Source organism: Callorhinus ursinus, unplaced genomic scaffold (assembly GCF_003265705.2).
Source record: "Callorhinus ursinus isolate GAN/ISIS: 27379988/994484 unplaced genomic scaffold, GSC_fseal_2.0 scaffold4, whole genome shotgun sequence".
NCBI classification, from domain to species: Eukaryota; Metazoa; Chordata; class Mammalia; order Carnivora; family Otariidae; genus Callorhinus; species Callorhinus ursinus.
In genome coordinates this window covers 28770613-28777516 of record NW_027397066.1, presented here as the reverse complement: position 1 = coordinate 28777516, position 6904 = coordinate 28770613, and positions in this window count along the sequence as shown.

Below are 6904 nucleotides of genomic sequence, written 5' to 3'. Positions count from 1 at the left end.
ATTGCATTTTGCTATTATCATGAAAATAATAACTTCACTTAACTCCAAGGATTCTGAAGATATGCATGATATATCTGTTTTAAAACTTTTCTTTTCCCTAGAATGTCTCTTCAACAAATAGTTTTGGGAAAAGTGGACAGCAACATGCAAAAGAATGAAACTGGACCATTTTCTTGCAACATAAACAAAAACAAATTCAAAACGGATTAAAGACCTAAATGCGAGACCTGAAACCACAAAAATCTTAAAAGAGAGCACAGGCAGTAACTTCTTTAACATCAACCATAGCAACTTCTTTCTAGATATTTATATATATATTTTATAATTGAAACTAATATTACACTCTATATTAACTAACTGGAATTGAAATAAAAAGTTAAAAAATTATTTTTCCTGAATCATCATTTTTCCTATAAGTTTGTTTTATTGTTTTGGTCTGTTTTTTATGTTGGATATGTTCTTTATATATTAAGTGAACCTATGCTGTTACTCATAATTAAGTGTTGAACACACACACAAATGCTGATTAGAATCTATATAAGGTGGGGGAAACTTGTAAACCGGCTAACCTCAATATAGTGGCTCATTTGCTGTGTGAGTTTTGGGGGGAAAACTCCAACTATCAGAAAAACTAAATTTCTGTGCTCCTAAATTTCCCAAAAAAATAATCTGTTTTGTAACCTACTAGACATGAACATTGATCTCAGACTTCAGTGGGGAAAGAAAGGCAAGTGTTTACTGTATATGTATTACTTAAATTCATTATTCTGATTTGGGTAGCTCAGCCCTCCCCTAGATTATATGACTCAAGTTTCCAGAGTACCTTGGATGCTTCCTTTCTAATTAATCCTAACTACTTCCAGGGAGATTCTTTCTCCCTGACTATCTGCCATGGTAAAGAGGACCTCAGGAGCCAATTTCTAATTGATGCATTTTAATAACGAATGTCACATGAGCAAAGGTATATTTTACCTCTCTGGAGGTGGTGGAAAGTATAGACAGGATGGAGATAACCTCAAGAAAGGGAATGTTAGCAAGTGATTGCCATGGCCCAGTTAGCAAGTGATAATGGCCTGCAATTAAGGTAGAGACAGTGAGAAGGAAGATAATTTCTTTCCACTCTCCTTCAAATGGATATTGAAGTAATTGGGTCCCTGTAAAAGCAAATTGCTATTAGGTTTCTAATATATACAGTAAAATATTCCATTGTGAGGAGTGTAGGGACAACTGACAACCAAACTCTAAATTTCTTTCTGTACATGAAACTTTCATTGTGTTTGTTCTCCACAACAATCATTCACCCTCTGGATTTATCCACTAAAGTAGACAGTTTGACACCATGCACATTGTGGCTTTGATAATGTAGTCAACTGCAAAAGAGCATTCAATTCTAAATAAGCCCAGAGTACTTTGGAAAAAAAAGTCTCTCAAATTTATTCTGCACTTTATTTTATACATATTCATTAGGACAGATGACATTTTAGCAAAGCTTCAGCTAGGGGTTTCAAACAAATTTGTATTAATGAATACAAATTGAAACAATTAAACATGGCATCTAACAGTTAATTTTCTTTAGTAAAGAAGGAAAACTATAGAGAGTGATAAGGATGAGATTTGAAAAATTCCTTTTTAATCATTTAATCTAAACTACAAATCTTAACTCTTTCCAGTTCAGTAAGATAGAAAAAAAAATGTATTTAAACACTGTAGGTAATTTTTAGTAGAAAATTGCTAAATTCATGGGCAATTATAACACTTGTAGGTAATGCTCTCTAATCTCAGTAGAATTACATTTCATGCTTCATAGGAAAATGTAGTCACTACAGATGTAAAGAAAAGACTATCTCCTTAGAAAGCAAGATGGGGCAAACTAGGTATCATAGTAGATGTGTTTATCTTTGTGCAAGACTTTCAAAGTTCAGACACTTCAGTGCTATGGTCAGAGGATCACTTATTTACTATATTATTGTGAAGAGCAGATATCCCCAGTTAATAGCTGCTAAATATAATGCTTCATTAAAGTCAAGTTTAAAAGCATTATTTCTGCCTCTGAACACCTCTGTCATCTTCTTCTTTCAATTTTTCTCCTGATTGCAGCTAGGTAGAATTCTGAATGCTCCTGTTCACTAAAAGATATAAATCTGGCTAAAAGAAAGAAATGTTTACTTATTTTATTTTAACCTATATATTATTAGGGCAACAGACAAAAAAAAGAATATGAAATATAGTACTTTTGTCACAAAACTGTGATTGTGTGATATTAGTTTAACTTTTGAAGGACAAGTTAGTAACTGAAACATGTAGTTAGGATTTAACTCATATTGTCCTGATTTCTGATCTTCTGAATTTCATAGTTTAGTAAAGCAGTGCATGGTAAAGGGCTATGATAACCTATACTGACAATGAATAGAATGGAAAGCTCAAGCACTTTGAAGGGAAAAAAATATATTCTGACTGAACTAAGAACTTTAGATAAATCTACTCTGAGATTTTAATTTAATAATGCTTTCTGGGAGAGAGTGCTGATATTTCCCTTTTTTGTGGGGAGTTAAATAATGACATAGATTATTAAATGTTATAATAATCTATTTTTAATTTATTAAATTTACTAATTAAATAATGTATTGAAGAATTTAATTAAATTTATTAAAATTAATACTGTATAATATAATTATATATACTATACAAGCTATAAATATAAAATGCATTTAAATAAAATAATGTCTTATTTAAAATAGATTAACATCTAATTAATTTATTAAAATAGATAAACACCTTTTTATTTTAAAGATTTATTTATTTTAGAGATGAGAGAGTGCATGAGTTGGGGAAAAGGGGCAGACAGAGGGAGAGAATCTCCATCAGACTCCCCACTGATCAAGGAGCCAGACACAGGGCTCGATCCTACAACCCTGAGATCATGACCTGAGCTGAAATCAAGAGTCATTAACTTAACCAACTGAGCCACCCAGGTGCCATGATAAACACCTTTTTAATAACTCAGTGTCTGTGATGCTCCTGATCATATATAAACACCTGGCTTATAGTTTTTGTCTGTTTGTTTTAGTTTTTACTCATTTATTAGGTATTTTTTTGAACTGTACCATATACCAGACACATTTAGTATCAGTAATTGTAAAAGCTTACTGTTGATCATTTATCATGAACATCTGAATATATACCAGTCTCTAAATCATCCTTATAATTTTGCTTACTGTGACATTAAATAAAAGTTATAATGGCAGGAGAAGAGTAAAATGGAAGGGCAAAAGAATTGTGCATCATATTCTCTTTTTTAAAAAAAAGATGTTATTTATGTATTTGAGAGATAAAGAGAGCAGAGAGAGAAAGAGCACAAGTAGGCAGAGAGGCAGGCAGAGGGAGAGGGAGAAGCAGACTCTCCGCTGAGCAGGGAGCCCTAACCGGGGCTAGAACCCAGGACCGCAGGATCATGACCTGAGCCAAAGGCAGATGTTTGACTGACTGAGCCACCTAGGTGCCCCTATGCACCATATTCTGTGTTAATCACCTCCTAGACGATTGCAAAGGAAATGATATCACAGTGACATACCACCAACTGTATTCTATATATGCCTGATTATCTCAGAATCTGCAAAGAGCATTGGTTGAAAGGGGGTTTATGGGGTGCCTGGGTGGTTCAGTCACTTAGGCAGCTGCCTTCAGCTCAGATCATGATCCCAGAGTCCTGGGATCAAGCCGAGCATCAGGCTCCCTGTTCAATGGGCAGCTGCTTCTCCCTCTCCACCACTTGTGCTCTCTCATGAGTGTGCTCTTGCTCTCTCTCAAATAAATAAATAAATAAAAATAAATAAAATCTTAAAAAAAAAAAGAAAGTAAACAAGGGGAACCTGGGTGACTCAGTCAATTAGTGTCCAACTCTTGATTTCGGCTCAGGTCACGATCTCGGGTCATGATCTCAGGGTCCTGAGATGGAGCTCTGTGTCAGGCTCTGCATTCAGTGGGGATTCTGCTTCTCTCCCTTTCCCTCTGCCCTTCCCCCCCTCATGTGCGTGTGTGCTCTCTCTCTCTAAAATAAATAAATAAACGTTAAAAAAAGAAAGAGTAAACAAGGCCATTTGAAGAATATTAGCTTAACACAAGAAATTAAAAAAAAAAAAAAGATTGCCATAGGAAGGTGAAAAAGGTAGGGGTCTAAATGCTAGGACCTGAGTATTGATTGTTCTTTAAAATATAGAAAATTCTGACCTAATTTTGCTTATCTGGAAGTTTTGCCAATAATTAATTTTTAAGAATGTAAATGGTTAAAAAGTAGTTGAGGAAATAGAAAAGCTAATCCTCAAATTCATAGGGAATTGCATGGAGCCTTAGATAGATAAAACAATCTTGAAAAAGAACAAAGTTGGAGGACCCATATTCTTGTTCTCAAAAGTAACCACAAAACTACTGTAATCAAAATAGTGTGGTATTGACATAAGAACAGATATATAAGACAGTGAAATTGAATTAGGATCCAGAAATAAATTCAGACATCTATGGCCAACTGATTATTAATAGGGGTGCCACATCTATTTAATGGAGAAAGAAAAATCCCTGCAACACATGGATCATCTCATGCAAAAGAATCAAGTTAAATCTCTAACTCACAACATGTACAAATTTAACTTAAAGTACAGCATTGCCCTAGTTTAAATAGCTGAAATAATAAACTTTTAGAAGAAAACATAGGGGTAAATTTCATGACCTTGGAACTGGAGATTCTTAAACATGACCCCTAAAACATGAATAAAAACAAACCAAAACATTGGACTTTTAAACAACAAAAACTTTTGTGAATCAAAGAAAATTGAGAATGGAAAATAAATCTATAGAATGGAAGAAAATATTTGCAAAACGTACATTTGACAAGTGTTTAATATACCAAGTATATAAAGAACTTCTATGACTCAACAACAAAAAACAAACAATCTAACTTTAAAACTGGGCAAAGAATTTGAACAGACATTTCTCCATATATATATATATATATATATATATATGTCTATGTATGTATATATATATATATATATATATATGGCTAGTGAGAACAAGAAAAGATATATAATGTCACTAATCAGTAGGGAAATGCCAATCAAAACCACAGAACACTTCATATTCATCAGGATGGTTATAATATATAGTACATTTTTAGATTAAAAAAAAGGTGTTGGCAAGGACATGGGAAATGTGAAACTCTCATGTATTACTGGTGGGAATACAAAAACCACAGAGGTGCAGCCTCTGTGGAAAACAGTTTGATGGTCCTCAAAAAGTTAAACACAGAATTACCATATGACCCAACAATTCTACTCCTAAATATATACCCAAAAGAAATAGACAGAGGGACTAGTTGTATTCCAATTATTCATCATAGTCAAAAGGTGGAAGCAACAAGGTGTCCACCAACAGGTGAATAAACAAAACCTGTAGTATATATGTACAATGAAATAATACTCAGTTTTGAGAAGTAATGTAGTTTTGACACTTCCTGTGAAATGGATAACCCTTGAATGTTAAGTGACATAAGCCATACACTGAAAGAAAAATATTGTATGTTTCTACTTACATGAAAAACCTATCATAAGCAAATTCATAGAGACAGACGGTTGGTTGAAGATTGCCAGAGCTGGGGTGAAGGGAGAATGGGGAATTATAATGGTTACAAAACCTCCCTTTAGGATGTTAGAAAAGTTTTAAATAGATTGTAGTGATGATTGCATGACATTGTGAATGTAATTAATGTGACTGAATTGTGTGTGTTGAAATATTTAAAATGGCACATCATTTATGATATATATATTTACCATAATAAAAATTTTAAAAATAAAAAGAACAGTTCAAATAAATACAGGAGAAAGATCTTTAGAGGTAAAAGAAATCACATAAACTCATTATTTCCTGTCGTTTTCTATAAAAAAAAATGCTATTGAAAAAGGGAGAACACGTATTCTCAGTAGAAAAAATCAAGTGGCTCATTGTAGAGTTCACCCTGGTCAAGAGGCCCATATCATTGAGGTATCTCAAAAGTGGTTCCACTCTATTTTTTTTTCCTGGCACTTTCCCTTAAAGAATAATATATTCCTGATAATCTGATTGTGTATTTCTCTGCTACCAAATGGCTTTTGACATCCTGAGACTTATTAATGAGTTTTGAGGCACCACAGTATAAGCTACTGGGAAATTACTAAAAGAGAAAATGACACATTCGTTAGACTATAATGATTTCTAAAATTTCAATATTATTAACTGATCCATCATAAATCTCCAGAGTGTAATGCCATGGAATGTTGTTCTACCCATTTATTAAAATATTTATTTTAGCTTCTGCTCATAGTCAATGGTCAATAAATGTTTGTTGAAAAAAAAGTAATTTAAACATGAAATATCACCTATAAGAGGAGAAATTCTTGTCCAAAGGACATATCATAAGCAATGTGAATGTTCTCTGGAGTTTAAAAAGACCTTTAATGCTTTAATATTTTAGTTATTTCACTGATAGGCAGCTGAGAGACAGTAAACTAATAATTTTAGCTTAATATGGAAAGATTTCTATGATGCATAAATGATATAATTCTAGCCAATTGTTTATTTCTTGAGACTACACTTCAATAGATACTTTTTTAAAATTTTGTAAATCATAATAAATTCTTAAGCTGATGGAATTTGTTAGATGAATCTTGCCAACAGTGATGAGCAGAACTATTTTAAGTTTCAAGACCATAAAGAAAATTATGCTTAGTTATATTTAATAGGAAAATTATTTCCAGTATTCTATCCCATATACTTAAAATTATAATTACAAATAAAGAAATAAATAATACAGAAAGAAGAAAGAGAAAGAAAGAAAGGAAGAACGAAAGAAAGAAAGAAAGAAGAAAGAAAGAAA